Source organism: Oncorhynchus gorbuscha, linkage group LG04 (genome assembly GCF_021184085.1).
Source record: "Oncorhynchus gorbuscha isolate QuinsamMale2020 ecotype Even-year linkage group LG04, OgorEven_v1.0, whole genome shotgun sequence".
Taxonomy (NCBI): domain Eukaryota; kingdom Metazoa; phylum Chordata; class Actinopteri; order Salmoniformes; family Salmonidae; genus Oncorhynchus; species Oncorhynchus gorbuscha.
Genome location: NC_060176.1, coordinates 33,732,371 through 33,755,550, shown reverse-complemented (window position 1 = coordinate 33,755,550; position 23,180 = coordinate 33,732,371). Strand labels below are relative to the sequence as shown.

Sequence of the window (23,180 nt, the reverse complement as noted above, 5' to 3'; positions counted from 1 at the left end):
AAGGAATAGGAACCCTAATTCCTTTGAAGCAGTACTGGGTATATGCCTGAAGTTATTTTACCCTAATAAGCTTCTATGGAATATAAATAATTAGCATTTTGGTAGCTTGTCTTCCTTTAGTCAACGATAAAGCAAAATAGAGACAATACTCCAAAAATCGAGAACTACCAGGATGTTGAGCATCTCCGTTTTATAATCTATGTATGCCTGGCCCTGCATTCAAGCAACAATCTTGCTAGTATATAATTTGCCTTGGTCGTATTAACATAGTCCAATGTGTTTTCGTGGCTGTTATAGTTGACATCTTTTTTTTCAGCAGGGCTTTTAATAAAACACACAATGGCACCGTTCACTGCGGCTAGCAGTATGACCGTGCAGTTTGAGGCTAACTATATGATATAATATGGCCGGGGTTCGAGACTACAGACATTAGCTAAATTAGCTAGCAAATATCTGATTTAGTTTATGCCAAGCACTGCTGATCCTGGTGCTGGATTAATGTTTGCTGAATTTTATAGCTAGTGATGAGAAACAGATCCTTCCACTGTAAACTAGCAGATAAACTTTATGATTCAGTAACAACAATTTTAAAAGACAAAACTGTTACCTTGCAAAGGTTCTAACTCTGCTTGCAATGCAGTGGAAAAGGAAGTTCCTTCAACTGTGAAATCTGGTTGAAAGGAGGAGCTAGGGAAATTGGCTAGACAAATTAGCATATTAAATAATTAATTAAATTAGTTTCTGTAGGTGTATATTTAGCAGCTGTAGGCGTTAATTCGATGTGTGCAGGACTGCTTGCAAGCATATTTGCATGGCTTATTTGATGCCTGCACTTGTTTACTTTCACACGTAGCGGCCCAGGACAGACGGGAGACTATGGCGGCCCAGGAGAGACGGGAGACTCTGGCGGCTCAGGACAGACGGGAGACTGTGGCAGCACTGGGCAGGAGGAAGGCTCTGGCAGCGCTGGACAGGCGGGAGAACCTGTAGGGAGAAGACGTGCTTTAAGACCCAAACGGAGCGTGAATCTACACCTTTTTCTCCCTGAGTATTCATGTAGCGGTTGTCGTCTGGGGAAGGAGAGGAGGACCAAGGTGCAGCGTGGTAAGTGTTCATATTATTTAATTAAATATGCAACACTAGACAAAACAACAAACACGACAAACAAACAGTCCTGAAAGGTGAAATAAAAACACTAAACAGGAAACAACCACCCACAAAACACAATGGAAAACAGGCTACCTAAATATGGTTCTCGATCAGGGACAACGATTGACAGCTGCCTCTGATTGAGAACCATACCAGGCCAAACACAGAAATAGAAAATCATAGACAAACTAACATAGACAACCCACCCAACTCACGCCCTGACCATACTAAAACAAAAGAAAAAACAAAGGAACTAAGGTCAGAACGTGACAGTTCATTACACTTGCAGTCTCAAGATAGAAGGTGGGGGGGGGGGTCTCGGCAGGCAAGAAGATGGCCTTGCCAACCCCCGCCCTCTAATTTCCTTAATTTCGTGGCCAGAGTCAAATACTTTCTGTGGCACACATCAGAGTCAAATACCTTCTATATAGCAAACTTCACGTCAGGATAGTCAACCGAAATGAATAATTCATGTGTGTTATATTAAATAGAGGGAGTAAAATGTAGGCAAGCAATAAACATTTCAGAACAACTACTAGTCGAATAAGACATGGGAGAGATGACGAATTTTGGTAAAGAGATGTATTTATAGACTAATACACTTGAAACAAATAGGGGGAAGGGGGTTCGGCACAACACCTGATCACTGGTTGCTGCTGGAAAAAGAGATCAAAGGTGGTGAGTGTAACCGGTGTGAAATGCTAGCTAGTAAGCAGTGCGTGCTAGTAGCGCTTCAATCGTGATTTCACTCGCTCTGAAACCTTAAAGTAGTTTCCCTGGCTCTGCAATGGCTGTGGCTTTTGCGGAGCGATGGGTAACAGTGCTTCGAGGGTGACTGTCGTCGATGTGTGCAGATGGTCCCTGGTTCTAAACCCAGGTTGGGGCGAGGAGAGGGACGGAAGTAATACTGTGACAAAGTCTGATCCCATATCCTAAACCTCCACGCTACCTTTTGCATGCCTATCCTGGGGAAATGGTTAGAGGCCTCTGGAATACTTGTCTCCTTACTGCTCATTGTCTGTGCAACATGAGAAAGCGGATGGATTATAATCTCTCCTATGCATATCTCTCCTATGTGCAAACCTTTATGGCAGTCATTTTACTTAAGGCCCTTGGAAATGACCTGAATATCTGCAGTTATAAAACAATTCTAATGCAATATATTGATTTACAAATACAAATCATAAGGTGTTTGTTTGTGGATAGTGAATTGCAATTGTGGATAGCGATTTACATTTGTGGAAAATGATTTACGTTTGTGGGTTGGTGATTTACATTTGTGAATACATTTAGCATGATATTGATCCAATAGCCGACACTCTGGCAGGCAAACGTTTTGACAATCCAACCGGGTGTGTCTGAGCCTTAAGATTTAGCAGAGAGGATATTTTCCCTTATTGTAAGATAAGACCAGGGATGCTATCAGTCTCCAGTGTAAGATAATAGCGATTCAGAACATGTACTGGTCAGTTGGTCAGATTCAGCTTCTGGTGAGGTTACCAATATGTTCTACAGAGAAAACCTAACTGTTATGTGTTGACTGGCAGATATGTTCAGGATAGGTGTTGGCCATACATGCAGCTCCTTATTGCTTGCTAGTGAGCAGGTTTTTCAACCCCAGATTTAATTTATGACAACCCCGCTATGTCCCCTGAGACTCCAGCGTGGTGCCTGTCTGTGCCCCTCCACAACGGGCGGTCATCACCTCTGGTGAGAGGAACAACAGCTTGTTTTAAATGAGAAAGGCTCCCTCATTGTGTCAGATGGCTCTTCCCCCCGGAGCAAAGTTCTCTGCTCTTTGGCCCGTCACATGGTTTAAGCCTGTCCCCGCACACGATCATCATTGGCTGAAGCCAGGTGCTCAATCTATATTATCTTGTATGCCACATCTCACCTCCATTGGCTCAAAAAACTCATTGCCATACCAATGCCATATAATAAAACCCGTTGCTCCAACCTTGACCCAGCTCCAACAATATCGTACCACCCATAATAATAGAAACCGACAGCCATGCCTATAATGTAGTTGACTCATTGTGGGATTGATTATATTTAGGTATATATTTAAGTATTACCTTTGAGATACATATTATTATAAATCATAACAATGTACTTATAATAACATTAACATACCTCACATCACTATATGACTATAACTAAGGTCTTGTAGTGTTTTAATCCCATAGCTATGTGTGTCATTATAATCATATTTACACTAACATACTCCTGGAGGGGACTCACAGCAGGATGCAGCCCTCTCTGTGGACTTTCCCCCGCCCTCCTCCACCCTCCACTATCCTGGGACAAAGTGTGCATTCAAAATGACACCCTATTCCCCACATAGCGCACTACTTTTGACCAGGTTCTATAGGGCTCTAGCCAAAAGTAGTGCGCTATGTAGGGTATCGGGTGCCATTTGGGACGTAGCCCAACTGTTATTGACAGTCAGCAACTTTAAAGAAATGTTCCTGTTCTGGACAGAAAAGCAAAGTCACTCGATGGAATGCAGAGTGAATCCAAGAGGTTAAAAAGAATCCCATGCACACTCACCCACGTAAAGTAATGACATTTCACAGTACAGTAGTGTGTGGTAATTGGATTTGGTTTTCAAGTCCTCCTAAGGGGCATGTCGTGTTTTGTCATATCTCTATTAGGTGGAAGAATACAGTGCATTCTTGGCATTTCTGTGGGATCTTATTGTTAGCTACCATGGGACATACAGTACTTAATCTGGGCATGCATGATCAAATTATAATAGCTTGCAAGTATTATCTGACTAATATACACACATTGATATCATAATATTCAATAAGATCCCATTTTCATTGCAGGCTTGGTGCATCTTTCGCGAGAACATCCTTTGGGATTACTGGATTGGCTTCTTTGTTACCCTCTGCAGCAATGGGTGAAATTGTTGCACTATAGCACAGCATGGCCCATATCTTAGTCACACAGCATACATTCAATAGCAGTGTATCTCTGACCATTTAATAGGATACCAAACACACTCTGTGAGTGTGTGTGCCTGTTGTTCTGACAGTGGTAAATGACTGCAGCAGGTTGGGGTGGAGGCTGTGCGGCAGGATGAATTAGGTGGGAGGGAGGGGGGCACTTGTAAGGAACAGGGAGAATATGCCAAAAAAATGTAAGCTTCTGTTTCCAGGGCAACAAGGATCTGCAGATCACAGTTCTGTAGGCTCGTCACTTGGGCAGACAGAACCCAGAAATATGTCTAGTAGTGCACCACTAACATGAAACGGCATTCAGGTTTCACTCCGCTCTAGGAACAATTACGACAGGATCACTCCGTTTTGGAGCTTTGGTCCTTTATACACGGTATTCCTTTCATTATCATTATGTACAAGTCATATTTTATCAGTAGACTCCATTTGAACTAAGATGGCCTTCATCTGTGGAAAATAGACTGCATGTACTGAATGATGCCACAAAAAATATCAGGAATGTAAAGGCTGGACCTTCAATTAGGTAAGCATTTAACTCGGAAAAACATAATGTAGACAGATTAGTTTCCTAGAGACATATTTGGTCTATTGGAGCAAGGTGTCCATTTAAGTTTATTTATTTTGAAATAATGATGTTTTCCTAAACATGTATTTTTCGTACTCTGGGTGATCATCTATAAGCCATCCTCTTGAGCTTCTTGTATCCAGTGTGATCAGCTGACCGGTTTTCCCGGTGTGAGAGAGAGGGAACATGCTGAATAGATGCCCTCATGCACTTTGGCTAAAGAATGCTACACTTGGCACTAAACCGTGAGGGCTCATCAAGGCCAGATCAATTGTTCATCTCTCTTCAGCCTATCCCCAAGGCTCAGCACAGCTACGGGTTAATTCTCATGGTATGCTGTGACAGTCACAGGCGAGGAGACCTAGAAGCCCTCGAGGGGAGAACTACAAAAAGGTTACATTCCACAGACTGGAATATGGGTCTACTTGTTGTTATCAATTGTAAAAGACTACAAGTTGTCCCAAAAATGTTTGCATGACTTCCCACATTTAGTTTCTTTAATCTTTTAACAGTGTTAGAATTAGCTACAAACAGATCCATTATAATGTAATTAACATTTTCATAGTCATAAACAATTGATAAGGACCTTATTATGTATTGTTTCTTTAATACTCCCTTTCAAGAAAACTATTGTTTGGCAGCATATTATTATGAACTTATCTCCATGTGCCGGTATGTTCCTCTAAAAACAGAAAAAACTTTTTCCATAAGCTCACTTGCATGCTGATTCATGATGAGAAGAGCACCACATTATTACCTCACGGGCTTACATTGTTTACAGTGGTAGCAGTGAATCATACAGTAATTACACCTAGTGTTGCTCCAAACTTTGCTGAAATAATGAGTCCTCCAAATCTCAAGAAGGACTACTGTAAAGATAGGGATTTACAGAGCAGGACAACACATATTTCTCAGTCATATAGACCTTGAATGAACGTATGGGGATAGCAGCTATGACAAAACAAATCCTATACTATGACTAATCATGTGCAAAATATCTCTATGCAGAGGGACACCTGTGGTCTGCTTTAGATCCTTTTTTGTAAATAGACTGATAAGCAGACAACTTGCTGTCAGCTCATGTCAACAGGAGTCATTGCAACATGTGTTCTGGGTACATCACATTTATACTACAGTACAAAAACAGGGTATGACACTATAATCTAAAGTTGAAAGACGTTGATTCTCTTTGACCGACTACCGCCCATATGGCAAATACAGTGGGGCAAAAAAGTATTTAGTCAGCCACCAATTGTGCAGGTTCTCCCACTTGTTATCAGTATAAAAGACACCTGTCCACAACCTCAAACAGTCACACTCCAAACTCCACTATGGCCAAGACCAAAGAGCTGTCAAAGGACACCAGAAACAAAATTGTAGACCTGCACCAGGCTGGGAAGACTGAATCTGCAATAGGTAAGCAGCTTGGTTTGAAGAAATCAACTGTGGGAGCAATTATTAGGAAATGGAAGACACACAAGACCACTGATAATCTCCCTCGATCTGGGGCTCCACGCAAGATCTCACCCCATGGGGTCAAAATGATCACAAGAACGGTGAGCAAAAATCCCAGAACCATACGGGGGGACCTAGTGAATGACCTACAGAGAGCTGGGACCAAAGTAACAAAGCCTACAATCAGTAACACACTACACTGCCAGGGACTCAAATCCTGCAGTGCCAGACGTGTCCCCCTGCTTAATCCAGTACATGTCCAGACCCGTCTGAAGTTTGCTAGAGAGCATTTGGATGATCCAGAAGAAGATTGGGAGAATGTCAAATGGTCAGATGAAACCAAATTATAACTTTTTGGTAAAAACTCAACTCGTCATGTTTGGAGGACAAAGAATGCTGAGTTGCATCCAAAGAACACCATACCTACTGTGAAGCATGGGGGTGGAAACATCATGCTTTGGGGCTGTTTTTCTGCAAAGGCACCAGGACGACTTATCCGTGTAAAGGAAAGAATGAATGGGGCAATGTATCGTGAGATTTTGAGTGAAAACCTCCTTCCATCAGCAAGGGCATTAAAGATTAAACGTGGCTGGGTCTTTCAGCATGGCAATGATCCCAAACACACCGCCCGGGCAACGAAGGAGTGGCTTCGTAAGAAGCATTTCAAGGTCCTGGAGTGGCCTAGCCAGTCTTCAGATCTCAACCCCATAGAAAATCTTTGGAGGGAGTTGAAAGTCTGTGTTGCCCAGCAACAGCCCCAAAACATCACTGCTCTAGAGGAGATCTGTATGGAGGAATGGGCCAAAATACCAGCAACAGTGCGTGAAAACCTTGTGAAGACTTACAGAAAACGTTTGACCTCTGTCATTGCCAAAGGGTATATAACAAAGTACTGAGATAAACTTTTGTTATTGTCCAAATACTTATTTTCCACCATAATTTGCAAATAAATTCATTAAAAATCCTACAATGTGATTTTCTTTTCTGATTTTGTCTGTCATAGTTGAAGTGTACCTATGATGAAAATTACAGGCCTCATCTTTTTAAGTGGGAGAACTTGCACAATTGGTGGCTGACTAAATACCTTTTTCTTACAGTTCTAAAATAATTAATTGACTGCTCTCCATTTCAATCTGTAAAATTACAATTCAGGTAGACAACTATTATTTTGTGAATTATTATTAATGAATTAGATCATGTATTATTGTTATTAATATTGTTATACATACTAACACACACAGCCTGAAACGAATGCCTGCAAAATCTTGTAAATGTTCCTTACAAGCAAGAATATTGAATACAATTACATTTAAACTTACTATACCGGTTTGTCCTTCATCTGCTCGAAATTTAAGACAAAGTATGTTGAGGAAAGTATTGTTTACCTGACTTCTCAGAGTCAGTTCTGCACCTAGGTAAAATTATTTTTATATTGGATATCGATATCCAGTTTTGTCTCATGAATAGCTATTGAACCAAGGATGCCATGATAATTGTATATTCTGAATCAGGGGAGGATGGTGAACAATCAACACGTTTTCTTTGGTGAATTTTTAATTAATGTAAAATGTTTTATTCGGATTTCAATTTTCAGAAAAATCTAAAATTCCCACAAAAACAGTGTTGATGGTTCTTCATTCAGAATATACAATTTTCATTGTCATGGCATGCTTGGTTCAATAGCTATTGATGAGAGAACTGAATATCCAACATTAGACTAAAATGTGTTTTAAAAATCAGAAAAAACAATCGAGCAGTTGAAGCAACAGAGTTTAAATGTAATTTCATTATACATTCTGGCTTGTAAAAGTACATTGTTTACATTTACACGATTTTGGAAGCATTCGTTTCAGGCTTTATATACAAATGAATGACCTGTGTACTACAGCCTGATTAATCAGACTATATTACAGTGTGGTCATAGAAGTCCTTGATCTCATGCATAAATTACACCAGCCCATTGTGCAACAGAAGGAAGCAGCTTGTTAGCTAGCTAGCTAGCTGGCTGAACTGTGGTGGCTAGAATTCGCACTGTAACGTTAGTGGAGAACAGAGCCAAGGAAAGTGCAGCCCTTCAATACAGCAGGCAATCAGACCAGGCTGCCCTCAGTTATCAGGCCAGTTAGCGACATTATTGAGAGGGTAGGGCAGGGTTATCAATCAAAGCAGAACGCTTGGGTGACGGACAACGCTACACTGTTTTGAAATTAATTGAATTAAATCTGTACTTTATTGAAATAGCACTGATGGTGCCGAGCGCTGCGAAAGGTAGCTTAGTTAACGTTAGCTGGTTAAGTAACGTTAGCCTAAACAAGTTTCCTAGGTAGACGAGCCTGGACAACGTTTCGACATTTAACGTTAGTTAGCTACAGTAGCAACTTGTCCTAAAAGCTAACGTTAGATAGCTGGCTACGTTATTTTGTCAGTAGAATTTATCTTAATGAAACCGAGTCCCAATCATCCAGAAAACGGGTTTGCGCATTACTGCCGCGGAGCTCAGACTGCAGCCACGCAGACCAACCCCGGCCAGTTGAAGTTGCAAGGTAAGTCAGCACCAGCAGCCACTTCACTCCATTGTCACGTAAAGCTAACGTTAGCTAGCATGTAGCTAAACAGCGAGCAGGCTAAACCATCATCTAACTAGTTCGCTATAGCTAGTGGTAAGCACTGTACTACCACATCATTGACTTTTGCCAACTAACGAGCTACATTTTGGTACAGGATATTTGTTACATCAGAGTTGTTTACTAACTAGCAGGGCACAGAGCTAGCTAGCTAGCTTGTTAGCCACAAATGGCCCAAACCATTATTCGCATGTTAGTCAATCGTCTCGTCATAGATTTAGGAAAGTAACGTTAACGTAAGTAGGCTACGTAGTTACGATTTTTTTCTTGGAATTGAACTACTGTCTCGTAAAGTATCCAAATTCGTCTCAAGTGTTGGCTAACGTTTGCTGGCTAGCAACCATTTCGTAAACAGTCACACTGACAGTTGCCTTTATTTATACCGCATTCAAAATGTCTTCAATTGATATTTTTTCCAATCATTGTGATTTAAATATAACGTAACTGTACCACTACAATATGAATACGATAACGATAGTAGTGTTTGTTTACGAATGGGGGGCGACATTGGTCAGCTTTGCTAACGTTAGCGAATTTGTGTTGTGTTCATCGTACGTTCAAATGAGAAGTAGCTAGTGATGTGCAGTTCGCACGATTCGTTTTTTGTTGTTGTCATGATTCCGAGTGACTCGGTTAATTTTTGTCGTTCGTTTGACCTGCTGGAGACGTATTCCCGAACATCAACTGTCTATTTGCATGTTTAGAACGGATCAGTGATCGCATGGTGCAACATTGAATGCAATTAATTTATTGAATGGTATGATGGACACCGCTTTGTAGAACCAAAACATACACACAGCCTCTGGTCAACGAACTCGAGAACGAATCGTTTGGGTGCTGCAGTTCGCGAACGATAGGCTATTGTGCGAATCACTCACGGCAGTCAAGCGATGCATTCCGCCAAGTGTCGTTCACAATCTAGTCCGGTTGCGGCCACCACAAATGCACCTCGTTTCAACTGTATCAAAAAATATCTAATTTGTTTGCCTAACAAACAACAAATGTAGATGGTTTAAAGCACACTTACAAGTCTGTCACAGATGACAGCTCCAATAAGCCCCTTATGGTGAAGGACATGTGAACGAGAGGCTTGTAGAATTATGACTCTTGAGTTTTCAGTGGCATCAGTTAATCTAAACCTAGGGTGTAGAAATACACCCACCAGTTGAAGCTCATTTACTGTACTTCCACACACATTTTTAACTCTAAAATGCTATTTGGAGAACTGCAAAAAAAATCAAATGTTCCTCCCAATACATTATCACCACTATATTAGGTTTGTGGAATGGTGTGGTGTGTACAATGTACTACTCAACCTCATCATACATAGGCTACATTGACTAATTTAGCCTACTTGTGGAACAGCGCAACATGAAATAGATGTATAGATGTATATTACACACTATCAAATACCGACATCAATATGAAAGTAACCGGAGCATAAAACAGCTGACTGCGAATTCAAACTATGCCAGATAAACCCTACACATGCATTGAAAGAAAAGGCATACGTCAAAGGAATTACTTAGGCCTACAATCGACCAAGGACGCATAAAGACAAACAAACTCGACCAAGGAATTAAGAAAAATCTACACATTAAGGCCGCACCTGTGATTCAGCACCACTAAATGGAAAGTGCCTTGATACAGGTAGGCATAGTGGAGCACTGTGGGGTGTGGCTGAATAGACAGCGTCTCTGTCTAGTATCCAGCTAGAATTAGGTTATGCAGTTTGTGGGCAGTTAGACATTTTCTGGGCACAGTTGAATAGCCCACAATGCTTATTTGAACATCATAACTGGCACTCAGATTTTTTAAAATTGTAAATTGTCACTCGTATGACAAAGGTTGCAGACTCCCTGCTATAGGCTATATGTTTAATTAAATACAATTGTATTGGTCACCTACACCATATTTAGCAGATGTAGCGAATTGATTGTGTTCCTAGCTCTAAAAGTGAAATAGTATCTAACAATACACGCATCTCAAAGTAAAATAATTTAAGAAATATATCATTATTAGGATGATCAATGTCAGTGGCATTGACTAGAATACAGTATTTTACTCATTTCATATGTATGCAGTATGTTAACATTATTAAAGTGACCAGTGATTCCATGTCTATGTACATAGGGCTGCAGCCTCTAAGGTGCAGGGTTGAGTAACCGGGTGGTATCCGGCTAGTGATGGTGACTAATTTTAGGGCAGGGTACTGGGTTGAGGCCGACTAGTGGCTATTTAAGTCTTATGTCCTTGCGATAGAAGCTCTGTTTCAATCTCTCTGTCCCAGCTTTGATGCATCTGTACTGACTGTGACTTCTGGATGATAGCGGGGTGAACAGACTGTGACTCGGGTGGTTGATGACTTTGATAATCTTTTTGGCCTTCCAGTGAAATTGGGTGCTGTAAAGTGTCCTGGAGGGTGGACAGTGTTCCCCTGTAATGCGTTGGGGAGACACCCCTCTGGAGAGCCCTGCTGTTGTGGGCGGTGCAGTTGCCATACCAGGCGTTGATGCTCTCTATGGTGCATCTGTAAAAGTTTGTGAGTGTCTTAGGGGCCAAGCTGAATTTCTTCAGCCACCTGAGGTTGAAGAGGTGCTATTGCGCTGCCTACACCACACTGTCTGTGTGGGTGGACCATTTCAGATTGCCAGTGCCAAGGAACTTGAAGCTTTTCAGCTTCTCAACTGAGGACCCATCGATGTGGATGGGGGCATGCTCCCTCTGCTGTCTCCTGAAGTCCATGATCAGCTTCTTCATTTTGTTGACTGTGAGAGGCACCACTCTGCCAGGGCCTTCACCTCCTCCCTGTAGGCTGTCTTGTCATTGTTGGTAATAAGGCCTACTATTGTTGTGTCGTCTGCAAACTTGATGTTGGAGTTGTGCGTGGCCACCCAGTCATGGGTGAACAGGGAGTACAGGAGGGGACTGAGCATACACCCATATGGGGCCCCTGGTGTTGAGGATCAGTGCAGTAGAGGTGTTGTTGGGGGTGGCCTGTCAGGAAGTCCAGGACCCAGTTGCACAGGTTAGGGTTCAGACCAAGGGCCTGGGCTAGGAGGGTACTATGGTGTTGAAGGCTGAGCTGTAGTCAATGAACAGTGATCTTACATAGGTATTCCTCTTGTCCAGATGCAGTGATTGCATCGTCTGTGGATCTATTTGGGTGGTATGCAAATTGAAGTGGGTCTAGGGCGTCAGGTAAGGTGGTGGTGATATGACCCTTAATCAGCCTCTCAAAGCACTTCATAATGACAGGAGTGAATACTACAGGGCGATAGTTATTTAGTTCAGTTACCTTTGCTTTCTTGGGTATAGGAACAATGGTGGACATGTTGGAGCAAATGAGGACAGCAGACTTACACTTGCACTGGTTCACACTTTCAGTTTTGTGCGAATGCTGCCATCTATCTGTGGTTTTGGGTTTGGGAAGGTTTTAATAGTCACAATGGTAACAACATTCCCTATATACTTCATGTTGAACTCAGTCACCGTGTCAGTGTATACCTCAATGTTATTCTCAGAGGCAACCTGGAACACATTCCAGTTTGCGTGATCAAAACAATCTTGAAGCATGGATTCGGATAGGCCAGACCAGGGTTGAATAGACCTTAGCCCTGTTTGAGTTTCTGCCTATAGGAAGGGAGGAGCAGAATGGAAACAAAGGATCCATTTTGGGAAAGTGTAATTTTTTAATTTTACCTTTATCTAACTAGGCAAGTCAGTTAAGAACAAATTCTTGTTTTCAATGATGGCCTATGAACAGTGGGTTAACTGCCTTGTTCATGGGCAGAACTACAGATTTTTACTTGTCAGCTCGGGGATTCAATCTTGCAACCTTTCGGTTACTAGTCCAATGCTCTAACCACTAGGCTACCTGCTACCTATTCATGGATGCCAAGGGAAGCCAGACTTCCTGGAAAAAAACACCAAATACTTTATTCTTTAGCTTCTGTGTTTCATAAATTTTCTCTAATTCGCAAGAGGCTGAATGTATTTCACCGGAGAAAGCATCCGAGCAAACGGAACAGTGCCCCTCTGTCCCACTATGTGTAGCGTATCTGTCTGATGCTGTCCAGTCAGAAAGAGTATGACATTGTTGCAGCCCGTAGCATTGAATGGAAGCCAGCAACGGTGTCGCCTCCCAGGCGTCAGAACAATCATATAACAAGCCAAACTACATTATTTCCAGAAAAAAAAGTGAATTGTTGTTGTCCTCCGGTGGCTCGTCCCTTTCCTAAATTAGACATGGATTGGGATTTGGACTTGTGGTTTGACTTAATTCTCCATACTAACCACTGATTATAATGCCAATTCTGATCCAACCATACATTTCATACATTTTGCCCCTGGCCTGAGAGCATGGAAGTTCAACATGTAGCTAGAGGTAGTATACTAATGTTAACTAGCTGCCGTGGTGTATCGTTGCCCATGAAAGGAAGTTAGGCTAGCCAGCAAGTATTTCAGCCAGGTAGCCTAGGACAACAAAAACTAAAAGCATGTACTGTATGACAGAGTCATAGACCGTTTAGCCAACATGAAAGAGGAGGATGGCATTGACGTTTCTCTACATAGGGTGAGTCAACGTTTTTTCCACTTGCGTGCACACACATTCACATCAGTACCATGGACAGCCACATCATATTTAGCTGACATTGATTGGACAAAATGTTGGTATCTTTTAGTTACCACTCTATTAGACTAAGAATAGGTGATTCGATGATATTGAAATGGTGCTGGAATAGTGGCGGCAGCTCCTGTTTTCTTTGCGACCATTTATTTTTTATTTTTACCTTTAACTAGGCAAGTCAGTTAAGAACAAATTCTTATTTTCAATGACTGCCCAGAAACAGTGGGTTAACTGCCTGTTCAGGGGCAGAACGACAGATTTGTACCTTGTCAGCTTGGGGATTTGAACTTGCAACCTTTCAGATACTAGTCCAACGCTCCAACCACTAGGCTACCCTGCCGCCCCATGCTGAAGATCATGTCACTGTTAGTTAATGCAATTATGTTTTGTGGAGTTCACAGGACAGATGTTGTTCTCCGGTGTTGTAATGAAACAAATGTGTGGTTGAATTTATTCTGCCACTGTGTCTTCTTATTGTCTCAGCCTTAGGTCGCAAGGCATATGAACTAACAGATTATAGAGAAAACAACGCAATTATCAGAACACACGGGTTACAATTAGAGGTCGACCGATTATGATTGTTCAATGCTGATACCGATTAATCTGACTATTTAAAAAAATGTATTTTCCCCCATATGTTTGTAATAATGACAATTACAAAAATGCTGAATGAACAATGAACGCTTTTATTTTAACTTGATAAAATCTATTTTGTCTCAAATAAATTATGAAACATGTTCAATTTGGTTTAAATAATGAAAAAACCCAGTGTTGGAGAAGAAAGTTAAAGTGCAGTATGTGCTGTGTACAAAAGCTAATGTTTTAAGTTCCTTGTTGAGAACATTAGAACATATGAAAGCTGGTGGTTCAATATTCCCCGTAAAGAAGTTTTAGGTTGTAGTTATTATAGGAATTATAACACGTTGACTATTTCTGTCTATACCATTTGTATTTCATATACCTTTGACTTATAGGCACTTTAGTATTGCCAGCCTAATCTCGGGAGTTGATAGGCTTGAAGTCATAAACAATGCTGTGCATCAAACATTGCTAAGAGCTACTCGCAAACGCAGTAAAGTGCTGTTTGAATGAATGATTATGAGCCTGCTGCTGCCTACCACCGCTCTGTCAGACTGCTCTATGAAATATAAAATCATGACTTAATTATGATAAACACACAGAAATACGAGCCATTGGTCATTATATGGTAAAATACGGAAACTATAATTTAGGAAACAATGTTTTTTCTTTCAGTGAAATACGGAACCATTACGTATTTTGTTGAACGGGTGCTGTTACATTGCACAACCTTCAATGTTATGTCATAATTAACAAATTAATTACGGTCTTTGTTAGGAAGAAACACAGTTCGCATCGAGCAAGGCAACCCAAACTGTTGCATATACCCTGACCCTGCTTGCACTGAACGCAAGAGAACTGACACAATTTCCCTAGTTAATATTGCCTGGTAACATGCATTTCTTTTAACTAAATATGCAGGTTAAAAAAAATATACTTCTGTGTATTGATTTTAAGAAAGGCATTGATGTTTATGATTAGGTACATTTGTGGAACGAATGTGCTTTTTTTGCAAATTACGCTTTTGTTAAATCACCCATTCGGCGAAGTATAATCAGGCTGTGATTCGATGATAAATTAACAGGCACCGCATTGATTATATGCAACGCAGGACAAGCTAGTTAATGTAGCAATATCATCAACCATGTGTAGTTAACTAGTGATTATGTGAAGATTGATTGTTTTTTTTTGTAAGATAAGTTTAATTCTAGCTAGCAACTTACCTTGGCTCATTGCAGCCACAAGGTCCTTTTGACGCTGCACTCGCGTAACAGGTGGTCAGCCTGCCACAGTTTCCTCATGGATTGCAATGTAATTGGTGTCCAAAACGGCCGATTACCTATTATGAAAACTTGAAATCGAACCAAATATGAATCAGTCGACCTCTAGCTGTAATATGGCAAATCATTCTGGATTGGCTTCCCCGGTGACTTTATCCATGTACCACTGCTGTGTTCAGTACAAAAACACTTTGGCATGTTGCAGATAGAAATGCCAGGAATATAACTGACACGATTCCTTAGAATCAGGGGCATGTTTATTATACATAATACATTTCTGTCTGAACGTTGGCAAACGTTGTCTCCTCCTGCTGGACTAGGCCCTGGTAATCGTTTGTCCCTACCTATGTGAATCTAGCCACAATAATGATTATCCACTATCCTCAATGGTTTTACTCAAGTACATGTGTCTTTCAAATTTTATGTGTGCTTGTTTTTAAAATGGTCCAATTAATAAACTAAACTACTATGTGTATTGAACATTGCGAGCTAGTGTGGCTAATTTCAGTGGGAAAACTACATGGCTGTGTTCTGTGGATGTCACTGAGCAGTCCGATACCCAATTTCATTGGTGCACAATAGAGGTTGACCGATTATGATTTTTCAACACCGATACCGATTTATTGGAGGACCAAAAAAAGCCAATACGGATAAATTGGCTGAAAAAAAAACGTTTTATTTGTAATAATGACAATTACAACAATACCGAATGAACAATTATTTTAATATAATACATCAATAAAATCAATTTAGCCTCAAATAATGAACCTGTTCAATTTGGTTTAAATAATGCAAGTAAAAGTAAAAGTGCAATATGTGCCATTTAAAAAAGCTAACATTTATGTTCCTTGCTCTGAACATGAGAACATATGGAAGCTGGTGGCTCCTTTTAACACGAGTCTTCAATATTCCCAGGGAAGAAGTTTAAGGTTGTAGTTATTATAGGAATTATAGGACTATTTCTCTCTACCATTTGTATTTCATTAACCTTTGACTATTGGAAGTTCTTATAGGCACTTATTGCTTCCGGGTGACTGTCTCTCCTCGCTCCTCCCTGGGCTCAAACCAGGAACACAATGACAACAGCCACCCTCGAAGCAGCGTTACCCATCGCTCTACAAAAGCCGCGGCCCTTGCTGAGCAAGGGGAACAACCACTCCAAGTCTCAGAGCGAGTGACGTTAGAAACGCTATTAGTGCGCACCCCGCTAACTAGCTAGCCATTTCACATCGGTTTACACGAGCCTAATCTCGGGAGTTGATAGGCTTGAAGTCATAAACAGCTGCTGGCAATCCGCATCTGGTTAATCTGTCTGGCCCCTCGGCCTTGTGAATGTTAACCTAGAGAGAGAGAGAGAGAGAGAGAGAGACACAAAACCCCACCCATCTTTGCCAAAGCACAGCCCCCACACCACTAGAGGGATATCTTCAACCAACAATTTACCATCCTGAGACAAGGCCCAGTATAGCCCACAAAGATCTCCGCCACGGCACAACCCAGGGGTTGGGGCGCCAACCCAGACAGGAAGATGAAGATCACGTCCGTGACTCAACCCACTCAAGTGATGCACCCCTCCTAGGGACGGCATGGAAGAGCACCAGTAAGCCAGTGTCTCAGCCCCTGTAATAGGTTTAGAGGCAAAGAATCCCAGTGGAGAGAGCGGAAGCGGCCAGGCAGAGACGGCAAGGGTGGTTCGTTGCTCCAGTGCCTTTCCGTTCACCTTCACACTCTTGGGCCAGACTACACTCAATCATAGGACCTACTGACGAGATGAGTCTTCAATAAAGACTTAAATGTTGAGACCGAGTCTGTGTCTCTCACATGGGTAGACCGAGATGTGCTTTTAATACAATAGGTAGGCTAACGCATACAAATTAGAAAGAAAATGTTTCCAAATAATCTGCAGGACTACAAAAATATTTTCATCCCAGTCTGACTGCCCGCTCCCTCCCGCAAAATGAAAAATGTAGACCGTGCCGCAATAATCTGTCGGGACCTGTGGGAATTGCAGCCCCCAAGATCGAGACACTTTTTGTCCTTTGTTCTTCACTCTCTGTCGACGTCCCCCTTCATCTCTATCATATAATTCAATAAGATTAATCAGTTTTGCACAGCTTTCCAAGGTCTTTTGAATCACTTTCGTTTGTGTACAGTCATGGCCAAAAGTTTTGAGAATGACACATTAATTTCCACAAAGTGTTTTGCTTCAGTGTCTTTAGATATATTTGTCAATGTTACTATGGAATACTGAAGTATAATTACAAGCATTTCATAAGTGTCATGCTTTTATTGACAATTACATGAAGTTGATGCAAAGAGTCAATATTCGCAGTGTTGACCCTTCTTTTTCAAGACCTCTGCAATCCGCCCTGGCAGGCTGTCAATTAACTTCTGGGCCACATCCTGACTGATGGCAGCCCATTCTTGCATAATCAATGCTTTGAGTTTGTCAGAATTTGTGGGTTTTTGTTTGTCCACCCGCCTCTTGACGATTGACCACAAGTTCTCAATGGGATTAAGGTCTGGGGAGTTTCTTGGCCATGGACCCAAAATATCAATGTTGTGTTCCCCGAGCCTCTTAGTTATCACTTTTGCCGTATGGCAAGGTCATGCCCATCATGCTGGAAAAGGCATTGTTCGTCACCAAACTGTTCCTGGATGGTTGGGAAGAGTTGCTCTCGGAGGATGTGTTGGTACCATTCTTTATTCATGACTGTTTTCTTAGGCAAAATTGTGAGTGAGCCCACTCCCTTGGCTAAGAAGCAACCCCACAGATGAATGGTCTCAGGATACTTTACTGTTAGCATGACACAGGACTGATGGTAGCGCTCACCTTGTCTTCTCCGGACAAGCTTTTTTCCGGATGCCCCAAACAATCGCAAAAGGGGATTCATCAGAGAAAATGACTTTACCCCCATCCTCAGCAGTCCAATCTCTGTACCTTTTGCAGAATATCAGTCTGTCCATGGGGTTTTTCCAGGAGAGAAATGTCTTCTTTGCTGCTCTTCTTGACACCAGGCCACCCTCAAAGTCTTCGCCTCACTGTGCGTGCAGATGCACTCACAACTGCCTGCTGCCATTCCTAACCAAGCTCTGTACTGGTGGTGCCCCGATCCCGCAGCTAAATCAACTTTAGGAGATGATCCTAGTGCTTGCTGAACTTTCTTGGGTGCTCTAAAGCCTTCTTCACAACAATTCAACCGCTCTCCTTGAAGTTCTTGATGATCTGATAATTGGTTGATTTTAGGTGCAATCTCACTAGCATTAGTATCCTTGCCTGTGAAGCCCTTTTTGTGAAAAACAATGATGACGGCACGTGTTTCCTTGCAGGTAACCATAGTTGACAGAGGAAGAATAATGATTCCAAGCACCACCCTCCTTTTGAAGCTTCCAGTCTGTTATTCAAACTCAATCATCATGACAGAGTGATCTCCAGCCTTGTCCTCGTCAACACTCACACCTGTGTTAATGAGAGAATCACTGAAATGTCAGCTGGTCCTTTTGGGACAGGGCTGAAATGCAGTGGAAATGTTTTTTGGGGATTCAGTTCATTTGCATGGTAAAGAGGGACTTTGCAATTAATTGCAATTCACTTGATCACTGTTCTTAACATTCTGGAGTATATATGCAAATTGCCATCATACAGACTGAGGCAGCAGACTTGGTGAAATTTTATATTTGTGTCATTCTCAACTTTTGGCCACAACTGTACATCCTCTATGTTCAGAAACATTGGCGGTGGTGAGTGACTGAGGGCTTAACTAAAAATAAAGCTTGTAAGCAGCAGTTGATATGACTAATTGGTTGGGAATTGGGAGGGTTCTCTGCTGTGTGCCTGTGTGTGCAGTGTGTGTATTCAAATGGGTAGGGGGTTTGAGGTTTCCCCTAGGAACTGCAAGTGTTTTCCAGCTGATGCCTTGTTGACCAAGAATCATGACCAAGCCAAGGAGTAGCTACATTTTATACTATTACTATGAACACACTCGCTCACATGTATGTCTGATACACCAATGTTGTTATTTGAACTTTGTATCACGTCCCAGTCCAATTTTTTATTTTTTTATTTCACCTTTTATTTAACCAGGTAGGCTAGTTGAGAACAAGTTCTCATTTGCAACTGTGACCTGACCAAGATAAAGCATAGCAGTGTGAGCAGACAACACAGAGTTACACATGGAGTAAACCATTAACAAGTCAATAACACAATAGGAAGAAAAAAAAGTGGAGTCTATATACATTGTGTGCAAAAAGGCATGAGGTAGGTGAATAATTACAATTTTGCAGATTAACACTGGAGTGATAAATGATCAGATGGTCATGTCCAGGTAGAGATATTGGTGTGCAAAAGAGCAGAAAAGTAAATAAATAAAAACCGTATGGGGATGAGGTAGGTAAAAATGGGTGGGCTATTTGCCGATGGACTATGTACAGCTGCAGCGATCGGTTAGCTGCTCAGATAGCAGATGTTTGAAGTTGGTGAGGGAGATAAGTCTCCAACTTCAGCGATTTTTGCAATTAGTTCCAGTCACAGGCAGCAGAGAACTGGAACGAAAGGCGGCCAAATGAGGTGTTGGCTTTAGGGATGATCAGTGAGATACACCTGCTGGAGCGCGTGCTACGGATGGGTGTTGCCATCGTGAACTGAGATAAGGCGGAGCTTTACCTAGCATGGACTTGTAGATGACCTGGAGCCAGTGGGTCTGGCAACGAATATGTAGCGAGGGCCAGCCGACTAGAGCGTACAAGTCGCAGTGGTGGGTGGTATAAGGTGCTTTAGTGACAAAACGGATGGCACAGTGATAAACTGCATCCAGTTTGCTGAGTAGTGTTGGAAGCAATTTTGTAGATGACATCGCGGAAGTCGAGGATCGGTAGGATAGTCAGTTCTACTAGGGTAAGTTTGGCGGCGTGAGTGAAGGAGGCTTTGTTGCGGAATAGAAAGCAGACTCTTGATTTGATTTTCGATTGGAGATGTTTGATATGAGTCTGGAAGGAGAGTTTACAGTCTAGCCAGACACCTGGGTACTTATAGATGTCCACATATTCAAGATTGGAAACATCCAGGGTGGTGATGCTGGTCATGCGTGCGGGTGCAGGCAGCGAACGGTTGAAAAGCATGCATTTGGTTTTACTAGCGTTTAAGAGCAGTTGGAGGCCACGGAAGGAGTGTTGTATGGTATTGAAGCTAGTTTGGAGGTTAGATAGCACAGTGTCCAAGGACGGGCCGGAAGTATATAGAATGGTGTCGTCTGCGTAAGAGGTGGATCAGGGAATCGCCCGCAGCAAGAGCAACATCATTGATAGACCTTCCTGTGGGTGGGGAAACATTTGTACTTAAGGCGTCTGCAAATACCTCCCTCCCTCAGAGCATGTGTGCGGCTACAGGTTGGATGACATAAATTCCAGTTGGCCTGCAATGGAGTGGATGGTCCATCAGGACTGATTAACAGACACTGAAGAGAGCCACCTCTATTGATGGGTCCGTACCTCCCAAGTCATAACACACAAAGACTGTTAACAGTATTAACTCTGAAGTGATACATGTTCCCATGTCTCACTAGAGAAGTGTCTTTGTATGTATTCTGAATGAGGGTCCGCTCGCTTTGTTGCCGAGCACCCCCGCCCCCCACACACACACACACACACACACACTTTGACAGGGTCCGTGCAGCAGGCAGCCAGTGTCTGTGTGTGCAGCAGACTCCCAATGAGTTGCTCCTGTCTGTGCCGATCAGCCGGCCAATCAGTCAGCAGTCAAGCTGTTTTTTAAAAACTTTGAAGTAGGAAGGGGCCAGTGACTGTGTGCAAGGGTAGTCACGGTGCAGCAGGGAAGAGAAAGAGAGCAGGGCCGGCACAGTACAACCACTCTCTGCCCAAGTTTATACAGAGAGGAATATGTGCACTTTGGAATGGATTAAAAGTGAACACACCTGTGATGACTGGGCATACCAGTTCAAATACACCCAACTGTAAACTAATGACCAGAGTTTTTTTCTTCATTTATATGAAGGTATAATATTTTCTTTGGGGGGGGGGGGCAGGCAATGGCAAAGTCTTGCTGCCTTGTCATCCAATTACGTGTTGTTGGCATTCCCATATGGCTTTATGATTCTGATGACTTCCTCGAGTAATGAGTTGTAACTAATGCTTCTGGGGTGAAGGTGGTTGTTGTTGTTAACTTGCCCGTCTCTAAATAAATTCCCATAAGTACTGCATGTTCTGCTGACATCACTCAACCTTTGACCTGGTATTTGGGGGTGCTGGGGGACATTTTGTCTCTCCAGCTAACTAATTTCCTTGTTAAACATCTCGTGTGATGTAGAGACAATTGCATGCTTATCATGCCATACACCTATATTTTTACCTCAAACATATAATTTGTTTAAAAATAATCTTTTAGCCTAAGCTTTATGCATGTGAGTTTGGTTTATCGGTATGTACATTTTAGTTTTGTTGTCGTAGTGCGCTGGTTGTTTGCTAGATGCCATCCTCTCTACCTCTTCTCTACCTGTGAAGGTGGCCTGTAATGACAGTGTCTTCAAGAGCTCACTACCAGGCAGCCAGCCAGATACAGTACTAGTTAGTGAGAACGAGAGGAGGGGGGTCTTTTTATGTATGCTGCGCCACTAATTTAGTTGATTCTGTAGTTTGTGTAAAAGCATCTGCACTCCCCTGGTCCCTTAGCTGGGTAGAGTGAGTCAGTCAGCCTTGTAGATGTGCCCCAAATGGAACCCTATACCCTAAATAATACACTCCTTTTGACCAGAGCCCACTAGAGTGCCATTTGGGATTGACCCACAGTCGGAGCCAGAGCCAACATTTTCACATTCACTCGCACTCATTTGGAGAGAGAGGGGTAGGCCGGCGGCGAAAACCAATTGCCCTGTTGATTATGGGAGATTCCAGTGTTATGGAGATTACATTTGCACACAAAATCACAACTTTCATGTCTCACAGAATGGACAAACAAAATATAAATACAACTTTTGATGCGTGTGTCTATAGTAGTGTTTACCCCAAAAAGCAGACCTTTTAAAATATTGGCATGTTGAAGAAATAAAGCATGCAAGACGCGTTATGGATGCTACATGAAATTGGATTTTTGAGAGACAACATATTATTAAAAGTCTCAGTTTGTAAGTCTTAGGTCAAAACATTGTTAGCCATTTCAAAGGAAAGTCTTTGCTGAATACAAAAACAATAATTTTTAATTATTATTACTTTAGAGAGGAAAAAACTACAGTTATGGATGTTTATTTAAAAAAAAACTAGGCAAGTCAGTTAAGAAATAAAATAAACAGCGACTATAGTGACTTCTCTTGCACTGAGATGCAGTGCCTTAGACCACTGCGCCACTCGAGAGCCCGAGTCTGAAATAGACATTCAAATCTTAAATGGGCAATCAGCAGTTACTACATCCATTTTTGGACTTATAAATTAATTAAATGTATCCATTGATTCTTAAAGAATATACAGTGCATTCGGAAAGTATTCAGAACCCTTGAATTATACCAAATTTTGTTACGTTACTGCCTTATTCTAAAATTGATTTAAAAAAAAAATCCTCATCAATCTACACACAATACCCCATAATGACGAAGCAAAAACAGGTTTTAAGACATTTTTGCAGCGATTTACAGCATTGAGTCTTCTTGGGTATGACACTACATGCTTGGCACACTCAAATTGGGGAGTTTCTCCCATTCTCTGCAGATCCTCTCAAGCTCTGTCAGGTTGGATAAGAAGTGTCAGTGCACAGCTATTTTCAGGTCTCCAGAGATTTTAGATCGGGTTCAAGTCCGGGCTCTGGCTGGGCCACTCAAGTACATTCAGAGACTCCTGGGTTGTCTTGGCTGTGTGCTTAGGGTCGTTGTTCTGTTGGAAGGTGAACCTTTGCCCCAGTCTGAGGTCCTGAGCACTCTAGAGTAGGTTTTC

The 23,180-nt window shown here is 41.9% G+C and overlaps 1 protein-coding gene across 4 annotated transcripts in view; it reads left to right on the top strand.

Annotated features, from left to right (window-relative positions):
* Window positions 1-641: 641 nt before the first annotated feature.
* Window positions 642-23,180, top strand: part of LOC124033984 (zinc finger MIZ domain-containing protein 2-like) — an 85,278-nt gene continuing 62,739 nt past the window's right edge. Inside the window, exon 1 of one of the 4 annotated variants that reach the window (XM_046346549.1) lies at window positions 642-1,104. The gene's annotated coding sequence lies outside the window, so the exon portion shown is untranslated. Of the gene's footprint in view, window positions 1,105-8,079; window positions 8,676-10,384; window positions 10,407-23,180 lie in introns of those variants that run through there. The other 3 variants (XR_006838487.1, XM_046346547.1, XM_046346548.1) reach the window with 3 other exon arrangements.